The sequence below is a fragment of the Drosophila ananassae genome, chromosome XR (genome assembly GCF_017639315.1).
Source record: "Drosophila ananassae strain 14024-0371.13 chromosome XR, ASM1763931v2, whole genome shotgun sequence".
Taxonomy (NCBI): Eukaryota; Metazoa; Arthropoda; class Insecta; order Diptera; family Drosophilidae; genus Drosophila; species Drosophila ananassae.
The window spans coordinates 16,992,968-17,010,760 of NC_057932.1; the positions used below are offsets into that span (position 1 = coordinate 16,992,968).

The window sequence follows — 17,793 nt, forward strand, 5'->3', positions numbered from 1 at the left end:
AGTTTCGTCTAAACAAATACGAAAAATGTTAATAAAATATTTTCGTTTTGCTTCTCACATTTGCTATGCGATCATAATAAACATCAATCGAAAGTTTTAATAACAGAAACCATTTTTATTGCCTCAAGCTTTTGAAATAAATTTTTTAATATTTGTATTTTTGTTTCTGAAATGGCTAAGAATTTTATTTTTGATTTGTTTTTTTTTTGTTCGTATTTTGTTTATTGGTTTTAGTGTAGTTGCTAATTGTTGTATTTCTTAATTCGTGATTTTAGGTTTACAAAATGTAATCTTCGTCCTTCTGACACTTCTATTTGCCTCTATTTTCGTTCTACCTTCGTCCTCACAGGCTTCTTACCTCGAAGGCTTTGCTCATTTAGCTGGTTAATTGCATTTCATTTAATTTCTGTAATTTCTTTTGCCTTATTGACGATATTTTGTTGCCATTTCTCTCGTTACGTCCTTGGTCCTTGGTCCCTTTACTGCCCCGTTTGACTGCTGAATTCCCCCGGAAAGACCTTAAGTTTGTTGTTCATTAGCGAACACAAAGTTGGGGTCCAAATCTGCCGTCGCCAGGTGGCGCCACTACGGGGACAAAGGTGATGAAAAATTTTACAAATTTCAAGGGAAAAACTCTCTCTTTCTCTTTTTCGTTTTAAGTTCCTTCTCTTTCTAGCATGCTGCTAATTGCTTTGCATTTTGGTTGCACAGTTTTCATTTGGATGCGTTGACAATTTGATTTCTGGCTATATTTTTCGCATTTCGCACTCTACTCTTTTGTTTTTGATTTGGGTTTGTCGGTTTTTTTTCCTTTTTTCTTTGCGTCGAGGTCCTCTGGATTTTGAGGTCCTGGCAATTGGCAATCAATCACTGAGCTTCTATGTCTATTGCATATGTTACGACAAATCTATTTCATCAGCAATCCCCCCATATGGGCAAATTTGTTTTTTTTTTTATGCATGGTCTGAACAGTTTTGGGAATATAAAATATAGTCTTTAATATTAAAAAATAGTAAAGAGATCGCCGAAATTAAACAACAAAATTTTCACCAAAAATCTAAAAAAAAACGTGATTCAGCTTTCAGCCTTTCTAGAGCTTATATCTCGGCCATTTGTGGCCCAATCTGGCAACGCCGTACATTTTCGGAATCAGCGCCACGAAATTAGTCCAAATGCATCCAAAGATCGCCGAAATCGGACAATCAATTTTTCGCCGAAAAATCAAGAAAAAACCCCCCCTTTCCATTTTTTCGAAAATCGGGTCGGAAATGAGTTGTTCGATATCGAAAAACTATTGATGCAGTTCGAAGGGAATTGGAACGCTAATTCCAACAATGCACAGCGTTGCCAGATCGGGCCAGAAATACGCTTTCTAGAGCTTATATCTCGGCCATTTGTGGCCCGACCTCCTGAAGCCGGTTCCAGGAGCCCGTACCCGGTCCCTGCAGCCTGCACCCCGGTTCCAGGAGCCTGTACCCGGTCCCAGGAGCAGTTAGCCGGTTCCAGGAACCCGTAGCCCGGTCCCAGGAGCCGGTAGCCGGTTCCAGGAACCCGTAGCCCGGTCCCAGGAGCCTGTAGCCGGATCCAGGAGCCTGTAGCCCGGTCCCAGGAGCCGGTAGCCGGTTCCAGGAGACCGTAGCCGGGTCCCAGGAGCCTGTAGCCGGATCCAGGAGCCCGTAGCCCGGTTCCAGGAACCGGTAGCCGGTTCCAGGAACCCGTAGCCCGGTCCCAGGAGCCTGTAGCCGGATCCAGGAGCCTGTAGCCCGGTCCCAGGAGCCTGTAGCCGGATCCAGGAGCCCGTAGCCCCGTCCCAGGAGCCTGTAGCCGGATGCAGGAGCCCGTAGCCCGGTCCCAGGAGCCTGTAGCCGGATGCAGGAGCCTGTAGCCCGGTCCCAGGAGCCGGTAGCCGGTTCCAGGAACCCGTAGCCCGGTCCCAGGAGCCGGTAGCCGGTTCCAGGAACCCGTAGCCCGGTCCCAGGAGCCTGTAGCCGGATGCAGGAGCCTGTAGCCGGATGCAGGAGCCTGTAGCCCGGTCCCAGGAGCCGGTAGCCGGTTCCAGGAGCCCGTAGCCCGGTCCCAGGAGCCGGTAGCCGGTTCCAGGAGCCCGTAGCCCGGTCCCAGGAGCCTGTAGCCGGATCCAGGAGCCTGTAGCCGGTTCTAGGAGCCCGTAGCCCGGTCCCAGGAGCCGGTAGCCGGTTCCAGGAACCCGTAGCCCGGTCCCAGGAGCCGGTAGCCGGTTCCAGGAACCCGTAGCCCGGTCCCAGGAGCCTGTAGCCGGATGCAGGAGCCTGTAGCCGGATGCAGGAGCCTGTAGCCCGGTCCCAGGAGCCGGTAGCCGGTTCCAGGAGCCCGTAGCCCGGTCCCAGGAGCCGGTAGCCGGTTCCAGGAGCCCGTAGCCCGGTCCCAGGAGCCTGTAGCCGGATCCAGGAGCCTGTAGCCGGTTCTAGGAGCCCGTAGCCCGGTCCCAGGAGCCGGTAGCCGGTTCCAGGAACCCGTAGCCCGGTCCCAGGAGCCGGTAGCCGGTTCCAGGAACCCGTAGCCCGGTCCCAGGAGCCTGTAGCCGGATCCAGGAGCCTGTAGCCCGGTCCCAGGAGCCGGTAGCCGGTTCCAGGAGACCGTAGCCGGGTCCCAGGAGCCTGTAGCCGGATCCAGGAGCCCGTAGCCCGGTTCCAGGAACCGGTAGCCGGTTCCAGGAACCCGTAGCCCGGTCCCAGGAGCCTGTAGCCGGATCCAGGAGCCTGTAGCCCGGTCCCAGGAGCCTGTAGCCGGATCCAGGAGCCCGTAGCCCCGTCCCAGGAGCCTGTAGCCGGATGCAGGAGCCCGTAGCCCGGTCCCAGGAGCCTGTAGCCGGATGCAGGAGCCTGTAGCCCGGTCCCAGGAGCCGGTAGCCGGTTCCAGGAACCCGTAGCCCGGTCCCAGGAGCCGGTAGCCGGTTCCAGGAACCCGTAGCTCGGTCCCAGGAGCCTGTAGCCGGATGCAGGAGCCTGTAGCCGGATGCAGGAGCCTGTAGCCCGGTCCCAGGAGCCGGTAGCCGGTTCCAGGAGCCCGTAGCCCGGTCCCAGGAGCCGGTAGCCGGTTCCAGGAGCCCGTAGCCCGGTCCCAGGAGCCTGTAGCCGGATCCAGGAGCCTGTAGCCGGTTCTAGGAGCCCGTAGCCCGGTCCCAGGAGCCGGTAGCCGGTTCCAGGAACCCGTAGCCCGGTCCCAGGAGCCGGTAGCCGGTTCCAGGAACGCGTAGCCCGGTCCCAGGAGCCCGTAGCCGGATCCAGGAGCCTGTAGCCCGGTCCCAGGACCCGGTAGCCGGTTCCAGGAACCCGTAGCCCGGTCCCAGGAGCCTGTAGCCGGATCCAGGAGCCCGTAGCCCGGTCCCAGGAGCCTGTAGCCGGATGCAGGAGCCTGTAGCCCGGTCCCAGGAGCCGGTAGCCGGTTCCAGGAACCCGTAGCCCGGTCCCAGGAGCCTGTAGCCGGATCCAGGAGCCCGTAGCCCGGTCCCAGGAGCCGGTAGCCGGTTCCAGGAGCCCGTAGCCCGGTCCCAGGAGCCGGTAGCCGGTTCCAGGAGCCCGTAGCCCGGTCCCAGGAGCCTGTAGCCGGATCCAGGAGCCGGTAGCCGGTTCTAGGAGCCCGTAGCCCGGTCCCAGGAGCCGGTAGCCGGTTCCAGGAACCCGTAGCCCGGTCCCAGGAGCCGGTAGCCGGTTCCAGGAACGCGTAGCCCGGTCCCAGGAGCCCGTAGCCGGTTCCAGGAGCCCGTAGCCCGGTCCCAGGAACCGGTAGCCGGTTCCAGGAACCCGTAGCCCGGTCCCAGGAGCCTGTAGCCGGATCCAGGAGCCCGTAGCCCGGTCCCAGGAGCCTGTAGCCGGATGCTGGAGCCTGTAGCCCGGTCCCAGGAGCCCGTAGCCGGTTCCAGGAGCCCGTAGCCCGGTCCCAGGAGCCGCTAGCCGGATCCAGGAGCCTGTAGCCGGTTCCAGTCGCCCGTAGCCCGGTCCCAGGAACCGGTAGCCGGTTCCAGGAACCCGTAGCCCGGTCCCAGGAGCCTGTAGCCGGTTCCAGGAGACCGTAGCCGGGTCCCAGAAGCCTGTAGCAGGATCCAGGAGCCCGTAGCCCGGTTCCAGGAGCCCGAAGCCCGGTCCCAGGAACCGGTAGCCGGTTCCAGGAGCCTGTAGCCGGATCCAGGAGCCCGTAGCCCGGTCCCAGGAGCCTGTAGCCGGATCCAGGAGCCCGTAGCCCGGTCCCAGGAGCCCGTAGCCCGGTCCCAGGAGCCGCTAGCCGGATCCAGGAGCCTGTAGCCGGTTCCAGTCGCCCGTAGCCCGGTCCCAGGAACCGGTAGCCGGTTCCAGGAACCCGTAGCCCGGTCCCAGGAGCCTGTAGCCGGTTCCAGGAGACCGTAGCCGGGTCCCAGAAGCCTGTAGCAGGATCCAGGAGCCCGTAGCCCGGTTCCAGGAGCCCGAAGCCCGGTCCCAGGAACCGGTAGCCGGTTCCAGGAGCCTGTAGCCGGATCCAGGAGCCCGTAGCCCGGTCCCAGGAGCCTGTAGCCCGGTCCCAGGAGCCGGTAGCCGGTTCCAGGAACCCGTAGCCCGGTCCCAGGAGCCGGTAGCCGGTTCCAGGAACGCGTAGCCCGGTCCCAGGAGCCCGTAGCCGGTTCCAGGAGCCCGTAGCCCGGTCCCAGGAACCGGTAGCCGGTTCCAGGAACCCGTAGCCCGGTCCCAGGAGCCTGTAGCCGGATCCAGGAGCCCGTAGCCCGGTCCCAGGAGCCCGTAGCCGGTTCCAGGAGCCCGTAGCCCGGTCCCAGGAGCCTGTAGCCGGATGCAGGAGCCTGTAGCCCGGTCCCAGGAGCCCGTAGCCGGTTCCAGGAGCCCGTAGCCCGGTCCCAGGAGCCTGTAGCCGGATGCAGGAGCCTGTAGCCCGGTCCCAGGAGCCGGTAGCCGATTCCAGGAACCCGTAGCCCGGTCCCAGGAGCCGGTAGCCGGTTCCAGGAACCCGTAGCCCGGTCCCAGGAGCCTGTAGCCGGATGCAGGAGCCTGTAGCCCGGTCCCAGGAGCCCGTAGCCGGTTCCAGGAGCCCGTAGCCCGGTCCCAGGAGCCGCTAGCCGGATCCAGGAGCCTGTAGCCCGGTCCCCGGACCCGGTAGCCGGTTCCAGGAGCCTGTAGCCCGGTCCCAGGAGCCTGTAGCCGGATCCAGGAGCCCGTAGCCCGGTCCCAGGAGCCTGTAGCCGGTTCCAGGAGCCCGTAGCCCCGTCCCAGGAGCCTGTAGCCGGATGCAGGAGCCTGTAGCCCGGTCCCAGGACCCGGTAGCCGGTTCCAGGAACCCGTATCCCGGTCCCAGGAGCCTGTAGCCGGATCCAGGAGCCCGTAGCCCGGTCCCAGGAGCCCGTAGCCGGTTCCAGGAGCCCGTAGCCCGGTCCCAGGAGCCTGTAGCCGGATGCAGGAGCCTGTAGCCCGGTCCCAGGAGCCCGTAGCCGGATCCAGGAGCCCGTAGCCCCGTCCCAGGAGCCTGTAGCCGGATGCAGGAGCCTGTAGCCCGGTCCCAGGAGCCGGTAGCCGATTCCAGGAACCCGTAGCCCGGTCCCAGGAGCCGGTAGCCGGTTCCAGGAACCCGTAGCCCGGTCCCAGGAGCCGGTAGCCGGTTCCAGGAACGCGTAGCCCGGTCCCAGGAGCCCGTAGCCGGTTCCAGGAGCCCGTAGCCCGGTCCCAGGAACCGGTAGCCGGTTCCAGGAACCCGTAGCCCGGTCCCAGGAGCCTGTAGCCGGATCCAGGAGCCCGTTGCCCGGTCCCAGGAGCCTGTAGCCGGATGCAGGAGCCTGTAGCCCGGTCCCAGGAGCCCGTAGCCGGTTCCAGGAGCCCGTAGCCCGGTCCCAGGAGCCGCTAGCCGGATCCAGGAGCCTGTAGCCCGGTCCCCGGACCCGGTAGCCGGTTCCAGGAGCCTGTAGCCCGGTCCCAGGAGCCTGTAGCCGGATCCAGGAGCCCGTAGCCCCGTCCCAGGAGCCTGTAGCCGGATGCAGGAGCCTGTAGCCCGGTCCCAGGAGCCGGTAGCCGATTCCAGGAACCCGTAGCCCGGTCCCAGGAGCCGGTAGCCGGTTCCAGGAACCCGTAGCCCGGTCCCAGGAGCCGGTAGCCGGTTCCAGGAACGCGTAGCCCGGTCCCAGGAGCCCGTAGCCGGTTCCAGGAGCCCGTAGCCCGGTCCCAGGAACCGGTAGCCGGTTCCAGGAACCCGTAGCCCGGTCCCAGGAGCCTGTAGCCGGATCCAGGAGCCCGTAGCCCGGTCCCAGGAGCCTGTAGCCGGATGCAGGAGCCTGTAGCCCGGTCCCAGGAGCCCGTAGCCGGTTCCAGGAGCCCGTAGCCCGGTCCCAGGAGCCGCTAGCCGGATCCAGGAGCCTGTAGCCCGGTCCCCGGACCCGGTAGCCGGTTCCAGGAGCCTGTAGCCCGGTCCCAGGAGCCTGTAGCCGGATCCAGGAGCCCGTAGCCCCGTCCCAGGAGCCTGTAGCCGGATGCAGGAGCCTGTAGCCCGGTCCCAGGACCCGGTAGCCGGTTCCAGGAACCCGTAGCCCGGTCCCAGGAGCCTGTAGCCGGATCCAGGAGCCCGTAGCCCGGTCCCAGGAGCCTGTAGCCGGATGCAGGAGCCTGTAGCCCGGTCCCAGGAGCCGGTAGCCGGTTCCAGGAACCCGTAGCCCGGTCCCAGGAGCCTGTAGCCGGATCCAGGAGCCCGTAGCCCGGTCCCAGGAGCCGGTAGCCGGTTCCAGGAGCCCGTAGCCCGGTCCCAGGAGCCGGTAGCCGGTTCCAGGAGCCCGTAGCCCGGTCCCAGGAGCCTGTAGCCGGATCCAGGAGCCCGTAGCCCGGTCCCAGGAGCCGGTAGCCGGTTCCAGGAACCCGTAGCCCGGTCCCAGGAGCCGGTAGCCGGTTCCAGGAACGCGTAGCCCGGTCCCAGGAGCCCGTAGCCGGTTCCAGGAGCCCGTAGCCCGGTCCCAGGAACCGGTAGCCGGTTCCAGGAACGCGTAGCCCGGTCCCAGGAGCCCGTAGCCGGTTCCAGGAGCCCGTAGCCCGGTCCCAGGAACCGGTAGCCGGTTCCAGGAACCCGTAGCCCGGTCCCAGGAGCCTGTAGCCGGATCCAGGAGCCCGTAGCCCGGTCCCAGGAGCCTGTAGCCGGATGCAGGAGCCTGTAGCCCGGTCCCAGGAGCCCGTAGCCGGTTCCAGGAGCCCGTAGCCCGGTCCCAGGAGCCGCTAGCCGGATCCAGGAGCCTGTAGCCCGGTCCCCGGACCCGGTAGCCGGTTCCAGGAGCCTGTAGCCCGGTCCCAGGAGCCTGTAGCCGGATCCAGGAGCCCGTAGCCCCGTCCCAGGAGCCTGTAGCCGGATGCAGGAGCCTGTAGCCCGGTCCCAGGACCCGGTAGCCGGTTCCAGGAACCCGTAGCCCGGTCCCAGGAGCCTGTAGCCGGATCCAGGAGCCCGTAGCCCGGTCCCAGGAGCCTGTAGCCGGATGCAGGAGCCTGTAGCCCGGTCCCAGGAGCCGGTAGCCGGTTCCAGGAACCCGTAGCCCGGTCCCAGGAGCCTGTAGCCGGATCCAGGAGCCCGTAGCCCGGTCCCAGGAGCCGGTAGCCGGTTCCAGGAGCCCGTAGCCCGGTCCCAGGAGCCGGTAGCCGGTTCCAGGAGCCCGTAGCCCGGTCCCAGGAGCCTGTAGCCGGATCCAGGAGCCCGTAGCCCGGTCCCAGGAGCCGGTAGCCGGTTCCAGGAACCCGTAGCCCGGTCCCAGGAGCCGGTAGCCGGTTCCAGGAACGCGTAGCCCGGTCCCAGGAGTCCGTAGCCGGTTCCAGGAGCCCGTAGCCCGGTCCCAGGAACCGGTAGCCGGTTCCAGGAACCCGTAGCCCGGTCCCAGGAGCCTGTAGCCGGATCCAGGAGCCCGTAGCCCGGTCCCAGGAGCCTGTAGCCGGATGCAGGAGCCTGTAGCCCGGTCCCAGGAGCCCGTAGCCGGTTTCAGGAGCCCGTAGCCCGGTCCCAGGAGCCGCTAGCCGGATCCAGGAGCCTGTAGCCGGTTCCAGTCGCCCGTAGCCCGGTCCCAGGAACCGGTAGCCGGTTCCAGGAACCCGTAGCCCGGTCCCAGGAGCCTGTAGCCGGTTCCAGGAGACCGTAGCCGGGTCCCAGAAGCCTGTAGCAGGATCCAGGAGCCCGTAGCCCGGTTCCAGGAGCCCGAAGCCCGGTCCCAGGAACCGGTAGCCGGTTCCAGGAGCCTGTAGCCGGATCCAGGAGCCCGTAGCCCGGTCCCAGGAGCCTGTAGCCGGATCCAGGAGCCCGTAGCCCGGTCCCAGGAGCCTGTAGCCCGGTCCCAGGAGCCGGTAGCCGGTTCCAGGAACCCGTAGCCCGGTCCCAGGAGCCGGTAGCCGGTTCCAGGAACGCGTAGCCCGGTCCCAGGAGCCCGTAGCCGGTTCCAGGAGCCCGTAGCCCGGTCCCAGGAACCGGTAGCCGGTTCCAGGAACCCGTAGCCCGGTCCCAGGAGCCTGTAGCCGGATCCAGGAGCCCGTAGCCCGGTCCCAGGAGCCCGTAGCCGGTTCCAGGAGCCCGTAGCCCGGTCCCAGGAGCCTGTAGCCGGATGCAGGAGCCTGTAGCCCGGTCCCAGGAGCCCGTAGCCGGTTCCAGGAGCCCGTAGCCCGGTCCCAGGAGCCTGTAGCCGGACGCAGGAGCCTGTAGCCCGGTCCCAGGAGCCGGTAGCCGGTTCCAGGAACCCGTAGCCCGGTCCCAGGAGCCGGTAGCCGGTTCCAGGAACGCGTAGCCCGGTCCCAGGAGCCCGTAGCCGGTTCCAGGAGCCCGTAGCCCAGTCCCAGGAACCGGTAGCCGGTTCCAGGAACCCGTAGCCCGGTCCCAGGAGCCTGTAGCCGGATCCAGGAGCCCGTAGCCCGGTCCCAGGAGCCCGTAGCCGGTTCCAGGAGCCCGTAGCCCGGTCCCAGGAGCCTGTAGCCGGATGCAGGAGCCTGTAGCCCGGTCCCAGGAGCCCGTAGCCGGATCCAGGAGCCCGTAGCCCCGTCCCAGGAGCCTGTAGCCGGATGCAGGAGCCTGTAGCCCGGTCCCAGGAGCCGGTAGCCGATTCCAGGAACCCGTAGCCCGGTCCCAGGAGCCGGTAGCCGGTTCCAGGAACCCGTAGCCCGGTCCCAGGAGCCTGTAGCCGGATCCAGGAGCCTGTAGCCCGGTCCCAGGAGCCGGTATCCGGTTCCAGCAACCCGTAGCCCGGTCCCAGGAGCCGGTAGCCGGTTCCAGGAACCCGTAGCCCGGTCCCAGGAGCCTGTAGCCGGATCCAGGAGCCCGTAGCCCGGTCCCAGGAGCCTGTAGGCGGATGCAGGAGCCCGTAGCCCGGTCCCAGGAGCCGGTAGCCGGTTCCAGGAGCCCGTAGCCCGGTCCCAGGAGCCGCTAGCCGGTTCCAGGAACCCGTAGCCCGGTCCCAGGAGCCTGTAGCCGGATCCAGGAGCCCGTAGCCCCGTCCCAGGAGCCTGTAGCCGGATCCAGGAGCCCGTAGCCCCGTCCCAGGAGCCTGTAGCCGGATGCAGGAGCCCGTAGCCCGGTCCCAGGAGCCGGTAGCCGGATCCAGGAGCCTGTAGCCCGGTCCCAGGAGCCTGTAGCCGGATCCAGGAGCCCGTAGCCCCGTCCCAGGAGCCTGTAGCCGGATCCAGGAGCCTGTAGCCCGGTCCCAGGAGCCTGTAGCCGGATCCAGGAGCCCGTAGCCCCGTCCCAGGAGCCTGTAGCCGGATCCAGGAGCCTGTAGCCGGATCCAGCAGCCCGTAGCCCGGTCCCAGGAGCCTGTAGCCCGGTCCCAGGAGCCGGTAACCGGTTACAGGAGACCGTAGCCGGGTCCCAGGAGCCTGTAGCCGGATCCAGCAGCCCGTAGCCCGGTCCCAGGAGCCTGTAGCCGGATCCAGGAGCCGGTAGCCGGTTCCAGGAGCCCGTAGCCCGGTCCCAGGAGCCTGTAGCCGGTTCCAGGAGCCTGTAGCCGGATCCAGGAGCCCGTAGCCCGGTCCCAGGAGCCGGTAGCCGGTTCCAGGAACCTGTAGCCCGGTCCCAGGAGCCGGTAGCCGGTTCCAGGAACCCGTAGCCCGGTCCCAGGAGCCTGTAGCCGGATCCAGGAGCCTGTAGCCGGTTCCAGGAGCCTGTAGCCCGGTCCCAGGAGTCGTAGCCGGATCCAGGAGCCTGTAGCCGGATCCAGGAGCCCGTAGCCCGGTCCCAGGAGCCGGTAGCCGGTTCCAGGAACCTGTAGCCCGGTCCCAGGAGCCGGTAGCCGGTTTCAGGAACCCGTAGCCCGGTCCCAGGAGCCTGTAGCCGGATCCAGGAGCCTGTAGCCCGGTCCCAGGAGCCGGTAGCCGGTTCCAGGAACCCGTAGCCCGGTCTCAGGAGCCGGTAGCCGGTTCCAGGAACCCGTAGCCCGGTCCCAGGAGCCTGTAGCCGGATCCAGGAGCCTGTAGCCCGGTCCCAGGAGCCTGTAGCCGGATCCAGGAGCCCGTAGCCCCGTCCCAGGAGCCTGTAGCCGGATGCAGGAGCCCGTAGCCCGGCCCAGGAGCCGGTAGCTGGTTCCAGGAGACCGTAGCCGGGTCCCAGGAGCCTGTAGCCGGATCCAGGAGCCCGTAGCCCGGTTCCAGGAGCCCGTAGCCCGGTCCCAGGAACCGGTAGCCGGTTCCAGGAACCCGTAGCCCGGTCCCAGGAGCCGGTAGCCGGATCCAGGAGCCTGTAGCCGGTTCCAGGAGCCTGTAGCCGGATCCAGGAGCCTGTAGCCGGTTCCAGGAGCCCGTAGCCCGGTCCCAGGAACCGGTAGCCGGTTCCAGGAGCCTGTAGCCGGATCCAGCAGCCCGTAGCCCGGTCCCAGGAGCCTGTAGCCCGGTCCCAGGAGCCGGTAGCCGCTTCCAGGAACCCGTAGCCCGGTCCCAGGAGCCGGTAGCCGGTTACAGGAGACCGTAGCCGGGTCCCAGGAGCCTGTAGCCGGATCCAGCAGCCCGTAGCCCGGTCCCAGGAGCCTGTAGCCGGATCCAGGAGCCCGTAGCCCGGTCCCAGGAGCCTGTAGCCGGATGCAGGAGCCTGTAGCCCGGTCCCAGGAACCGGTAGCCGGTTCCAGGAGCCTGTAGCCGGATCCAGGAGCCCGTAGCCCGGTCCCAGGAGCCTGTAGCCGGTTCCAGGAGCCCGTAGCCCGGTCCCAGGAGCCTGTAGCCGGATCCAGGAGCCCGTAGCCCGGTCCCAGGAGCCGGTAGCCGGTTCCAGAAACCCGTAGCCCGGTCCCAGGAGCCGGTAGCCGGTTCCAGGAACCCGTAGCCCGGTCCCAGGAGCCTGCAGCCCGATCCAGGAGCCTGTAGCCGGTTCCAGGAGCCCGTAGCCCGGTCCCAGGAGCCTGTAGCCGGTTCCAGGAGCCTGTAGCCCGGTCCCAGGAGTCGTAGCCGGATCCAGGAGCCTGTAGCCGGATCCAGGAGCCCGTAGCCCGGTCCCAGGAGCCGGTAGCCGGTTCCAGGAACCCGTAGCCCGGTCCCAGGAGCCTGTAGCCGGATCCAGGAGCCTGTAGCCGGATCCAGGAGCCCGTAGCCCGGTCCCAGGAGCCGGTAGCCGGTTCCAGGAACCTGTAGCCCGGTCCCAGGAGCCGGTAGCCGGTTCCAGGAACCCGTAGCCCGGTCCCAGGAGCCTGTAGCCGGATCCAGGAGCCTGTAGCCCGGTCCCAGGAGCCGGTAGCCGGTTCCAGGAACCCGTAGCCCGGTCCCAGGAGCCTGTAGCCGGATCCAGGAGCCCGTAGCCCGGTCCCAGGAGTCGGTAGCCGGTTCCAGGAGCCCGTAGCACGGTCCCAGGAGCCTGTAGCCGGATCCAGGAGCCCGTAGCCCGGTCCCAGGAGCCTGTAGCCGGTTCCAGGAGCCTGTAGCCGGTTCCAGGAGCCCGTAGCCCGGTCCCAGGAGCCTGTAGCCGGATCCAGGAGCCCGTAGCCCGGTCCCAGGAGCCGGTAGCCGGTTCCAGGAACCCGTAGCCCGGTCCCAGGAGCCTGCAGCCGGATCCAGGAGCCTGTAGCCGGTTCCAGGAGCCCGTAGCCCGGTCCCAGGAGCCTGTAGCCGGATCCAGGAGCCCGTAGCCCGGTCCCAGGAGCCTGTAGCCGGATGCAGGAGCCTGTAGCCCGGTCCCAGGAACCGGTAGCCGGTTCCAGGAGCCTGTAGCCGGATCCAGGAGCCCGTAGCCCGGTCCCAGGAGCCTGTAGCCGGATCCAGGAGCCCGTAGCCCGGTCCCAGGAGCCTGTAGCCGGTTCCAGGAGCCTGTAGCCGGTTCCAGGAGCCCGTAGCCCGGTCCCAGGAGCCTGTAGCCGGATCCAGGAGCCCGTAGCCCGGTCCCAGGAGCCGGTAGCCGGTTCCAGGAACCCGTAGCCCGGTCCCAGGAGCCTGCAGCCGGATCCAGGAGCCTGTAGCCGGTTCCAGGAGCCCGTAGCCCGGTCCCAGGAGCCTGTAGCCGGATCCAGGAGCCCGTAGCCCGGTCCCAGGAGCCTGTAGCCGGATGCAGGAGCCTGTAGCCCGGTCCCAGGAACCGGTAGCCGGTTCCAGGAGCCTGTAGCCGGATCCAGGAGCCCGTAGCCCGGTCCCAGGAGCCGGTAGCCGGTTCCAGGAACCCGTAGCCCGGTCCCAGGAGCCTGTAGCCGGATGCAGGAGCCTGCAGCCCGGTCCCAGGAGCCGGTAGCCGGTTCCAGGAACCCGTAGCCCGGTCTCAGGAGCCCGTAGCCCGGTCCCAGGAGCCTCTAGCCGGATCCAGGAGCCGGTAGCCGGTTCCAGGAGCCCGTAGCCCGGTCCCAGGAGCCTGTAGCCGGTTCCAGGAACCCGTAGCCCGGTCCCAGGAGCCTGTAGCCGGTTCCAGGAGCCTGTAGCCCGGTCCCAGGAGTCGTAGCCGGATCCAGGAGCCTGTAGCCGGATCCAGGAGCCCGTAGCCCGGTCCCAGGAGCCGGTAGCCGGTTCCAGGAACCTGTAGCCCGGTCCCAGGAGCCGGTAGCCGGTTTCAGGAACCCGTAGCCCGGTCCCAGGAGCCTGTAGCCGGATCCAGGAGCCTGTAGCCCGGTCCCAGGAGCCGGTAGCCGGTTCCAGGAACCCGTAGCCCGGTCTCAGGAGCCGGTAGCCGGTTCCAGGAACCCGTAGCCCGGTCCCAGGAGCCTGTAGCCGGATCCAGGAGCCTGTAGCCCGGTCCCAGGAGCCTGTAGCCGGATCCAGGAGCCCGTAGCCCCGTCCCAGGAGCCTGTAGCCGGATGCAGGAGCCCGTAGCCCGGCCCAGGAGCCGGTAGCCGGTTCCAGGAGCCCGTAGTCCGGTCCCAGGAGCCGGTAGCTGGTTCCAGGAGACCGTAGCCGGGTCCCAGGAGCCTGTAGCCGGATCCAGGAGCCCGTAGCCCGGTTCCAGGAGCCCGTAGCCCGGTCCCAGGAACCGGTAGCCGGTTCCAGGAACCCGTAGCCCGGTCCCAGGAGCCGGTAGCCGGTTACAGGAGACCGTAGCCGGGTCCCAGGAGCCTGTAGCCGGATCCAGGAGCCTGTAGCCCGGTCCCAGGAGCCGGTAGCCGGTTCCAGGAACCCGTAGCCCGGTCTCAGGAGCCGGTAGCCGGATCCAGGAGCCTGTAGCCGGTTCTAGGAGCCTGTAGCCGGATCCAGCAGCCCGTAGCCCGGTCCCAGGAACCGGTAGCCGGTTCCAGGAACCCGTAGCCGGGTCCCAGGAGCCTGTAGCCGGATCCAGCAGCCCGTAGCCCGGTCCCAGGAGCCTGTAGCCGGATCCAGGAGCCTGTAGCCGGTTCTAGGAGCCTGTAGCCGGATCCAGCAGCCCGTAGTCCGGTCCCAGGAGCCTGTAGCCCGGTCCCAGGAGCCGGTAGCCGCTTCCAGGAACCCGTAGCCCGGTCCCAGGAGCCGGTAGCCGGTTACAGGAGACCGTAGCCGGGTCCCAGGAGCCTGTAGCCGGATCCAGGAGCCTGTAGCCCGGTCCCAGGAGCCGGTAGCCGGTTCCAGGAACCCGTAGCCCGGTCTCAGGAGCCGGTAGCCGGTTCCAGGAACCCGTAGCCCGGTCCCAGGAGCCTGTAGCCGGATCCAGGAGCCTGTAGCCCGGTCCCAGGAGCCTGTAGCCGGATCCAGGAGCCCGTAGCCCCGTCCCAGGAGCCTGTAGCCGGATGCAGGAGCCCGTAGCCCGGCCCAGGAGCCGGTAGCCGGTTCCAGGAGCCCGTAGTCCGGTCCCAGGAGCCTGTAGCCGGTTCCAGGAGCCTGTAGCCGGATCCAGGAGCCTGTAGCCGGATCCAGCAGCCCGTAGTCCGGTCCCAGGAGCCTGTAGCCCGGTCCCAGGAGCCGGTAGCCGCTTCCAGGAACCCGTAGCCCGGTCCCAGGAGCCGGTAGCCGGTTACAGGAGACCGTAGCCGGGTCCCAGGAGCCTGTAGCCGGATCCAGCAGCCCGTAGCCCGGTCCCAGGAGCCTGTAGCCGGATCCAGGAGCCCGTAGCCCGGTCCCAGGAGCCTGTAGCCGGATGCAGGAGCCTGTAGCCCGGTCCCAGGAACCGGTAGCCGGTTCCAGGAGCCTGTAGCCGGATCCAGGAGCCCGTAGCCCGGTCCCAGGAGCCTGTAGCCGGTTCCAGGAGCCCGTAGCCCGGTCCCAGGAGCCTGTTGCCGGATGCAGGAGCCTGTAGCCCGGTCCCAGGAGCCGGTAGCCGGTTCCAGGAACCCGTAGCCCGGTCCCAGGAGCCTGCAGCCCGATCCAGGAGCCTGTAGCCGGTTCCAGGAGCCCGTAGCCCGGTCCCAGGAGCCTGTAGCCGGTTCCAGGAGCCTGTAGCCCGGTCCCAGGAGTCGTAGCCGGATCCAGGAGCCTGTAGCCGGATCCAGGAGCCCGTAGCCCGGTCCCAGGAGCCGGTAGCCGGTTCCAGGAACCTGTAGCCCGGTCCCAGGAGCCGGTAGCCGGTTTCAGGAACCCGCAGCCCGGTCCCAGGAGCCTGTAGCCGGATCCAGGAGCCTGTAGCCCGGTCCCAGGAGCCTGTAGCCGGATCCAGGAGCCTGTAGCCCGGTCCCAGGAGCCGGTAGCCGGTTCCAGGAACCCGTAGCCCGGTCTCAGGAGCCGGTAGCCGGTTCCAGGAACCCGTAGCCCGGTCCCAGGAGCCTGTAACCGGATCCAGGAGCCCGTAGCCCGGTCCCAGGAGCCGGTAGCCGGTTCCAGGAACCCGTAGCCCGGTCCCAGGAGCCTGTAGCCGGATCCAGGAGCCTGTAGCCCGGTCCCAGGAGCCGGTAGCCGGTTCCAGGAACCCGTAGCCCGGTCCCAGGAGCCCGTAGCCGGATCCAGGAGCCCGTAGCCCGGTCCCAGGAGTCGGTAGCCGGTTCCAGGAGCCCGTAGCACGGTCCCAGGAGCCTGTAGCCGGATCCAGGAGCCCGTAGCCCGGTCCCAGGAGCCTGTAGCCGGTTTCAGGAGCCTGTAGCCGGTTCCAGGAGCCCGTAGCCCGGTCCCAGGAGCCTGTAGCCGGATCCAGGAGCCCGTAGCCCGGTCCCAGGAGCCGGTAGCCGGTTCCAGGAACCCGTAGCCCGGTCCCAGGAGCCTGCAGCCGGATCCAGGAGCCTGTAGCCGGTTCTAGGAGCCCGTAGCCCGGTCCCAGGAGCCTGTAGCCGGATCCAGGAGCCCGTAGCCCGGTCCCAGGAGCCTGAAGCCAGATCCAGGAGCCCGTAGCCCGGTCCCAGGAGCCTGAAGCCAGATCCAGGAGCCCGTAGCCCGGTCCCAGGAGCCTGTAGCCGGATGCAGGAGCCTGTAGCCCGGTACCAGGAGTCGTAGCCGGATCCAGGAGCCTGTAGCCGGATCCAGGAGCCCGTAGCCCGGTCCCAGGAACCGGTAGCCGGTCCCAGGAGCCTGTAGCCGGATCCAGGAGCCCGTAGCCCGGTCCCAGGAGCCTGTAGCCGGTTTCAGGAGCCTGTAGCCGGTTCCAGGAGCCCGTAGCCCGGTCCCAGGAGCCTGTAGCCGGATCCAGGAGCCCGTAGCCCGGTCCCAGGAGCCGGTAGCCGGTTCCAGGAACCCGTAGCCCGGTCCCAGGAGCCTGTAGCCGGATCCAGGAGCCCGTAGCCCGGTCCCAGGAGCCGGTAGCCGGTTCCAGGAACCCGTAGCCCGGTCCCAGGAGCCTGCAGCCCGATCCAGGAGCCTGTAGCCGGTTCCAGGAGCCCGTAGCCCGGTCCCAGGAGCCTGAAGCCAGATCCAGGAGCCCGTAGCCCGGTCCCAGGAGCCTGTAGCCGGATGCAGGAGCCTGTAGCCCGGTAACAGGAGTCGTAGCCGGATCCAGGAGCCTGTAGCCGGATCCAGGAGCCCGTAGCCCGGTCCCAGGAACCGGTAGCCGGTTCCAGGAGCCTGTAGCCGGTTCCAGGAGCCCGTAGCCCGGTCCCAGGAGCCTGTAGCCGGATCCAGGAGCCCGTAGCCCGGTCTCAGGAGCCTGTAGCCGGTTCCAGGAGCCTGTAGCCGGATCCAGGAGCCGGTAGCCGGTTCCAGGAGCCCGTAGCCCGGTCCCAGGAGCCTGTAGCCGGTTCCAGGAACCCGTAGCCCGGTCCCAGGAGCCTGTAGCCGGTTCCAGGAGCCTGTAACCGGATGCAGGAGCCTGTAGCCCGGTCCCAGGAACCGGTAGCCGGTTCCAGGAGCCTGTAGCCGGATCCAGGAGCCCGTAGCCCGGTCCCAGGAGCCTGTAGCCGGTTCCAGGAGCCCGTAGCCCGGTCCCAGGAGCCTGTAGCCGGATCCAGGAGCCCGTAGCCCGGTCCCAGGAGCCGGTAGCCGGTTCCAGGAACCCGTAGCCCGGTCCCAGGAGCCTGCAGCCCGATCCAGGAGCCTGTAGCCGGTTCCAGGAGCCCGTAGCCCGGTCCCAGGAGCCTGTAGCCGGATGCAGGAGCCTGTAGCCCGGTCCCAGGAGCCGGTAGCCGGTTCCAGGAACCCGTAGCCCGGTCTCAGGAGCCCGTAGCCCGGTCCCAGGAGCCTGTAGCCGGATCCAGGAGCCGGTAGCCGGTTCCAGGAGCCCGTAGCCCGGTCCCAGGAGCCTGTAGCCGGTTCCAGGAACTCGTAGCCCGGTCCCAGGAGCCTGTAGCCGGTTCCAGGAGCCTGTAGCCCGGTCCCAGGAGTCGTAGCCGGATCCAGGAGCCTGTAGCCGGATCCAGGAGCCCGTAGCCCGGTCCCAGGAGCCGGTAGCCGGTTCCAGGAACCTGTAGCCCGGTCCCAGGAGCCGGTAGCCGGTTCCAGGAACCCGTAGCCCGGTCTCAGGAGCCGGTAGCCGGTTCCAGGAACCCGTAGCCCGGTCCCAGGAGCCTGTAGCCGGATCCAGGAGCCTGTAGCCCGGTCCCAGGAGCCTGTAGCCGGATCCAGGAGCCCGTAGCCCCGTCCCAGGAGCCTGTAGCCGGATGCAGGAGCCCGTAGCCCGGCCCAGGAGCCGGTAGCCGGTTCCAGGAGCCCGTAGCCCGGTCCCAGGAGCCGGTAGCTGGTTCCAGGAGACCGTAGCCGGGTCCCAGGAGCCTGTAGCCGGATCCAGGAGCCCGTAGCCCGGTTCCAGGAGCCCGTAGCCCGGTCCCAGGAACCGGTAGCCGGTTCCAGGAACCCGTAGCCCGGTCCCAGGAGCCGGTAGCCGGATCCAGGAGCCTGTAGCCGGTTCCAGGAGCCTGTAGCCGGATCCAGGAGCCTGTAGCCGGTTCCAGGAGCCCGTAGCCCGGTCCCAGGAACCGGTAGCCGGTTCCAGGAGCCTGTAGCCGGATCCAGCAGCCCGTAGCCCGGTCCCAGGAGCCTGTAGCCCGGTCCCAGGAGCCGGTAGCCGCTTCCAGGAACCCGTAGCCCGGTCCCAGGAGCCGGTAGCCGGTTACAGGAG

General features: G+C 67.2%; 2 long non-coding RNA genes across 2 annotated transcripts in view; one reads left to right on the forward strand and one right to left on the reverse strand.

The window, feature by feature from the left end:
* Positions 1–17,793, forward strand: part of LOC123257641 — a 58,130-nt gene that overhangs the window by 35,314 nt on the left and 5,023 nt on the right. The window lies entirely within an intron of this gene.
* The window catches only part of LOC26515542, a 171,768-nt gene that overhangs the window by 467 nt on the left and 153,508 nt on the right, over positions 1–17,793 (reverse strand). The window lies entirely within an intron of this gene.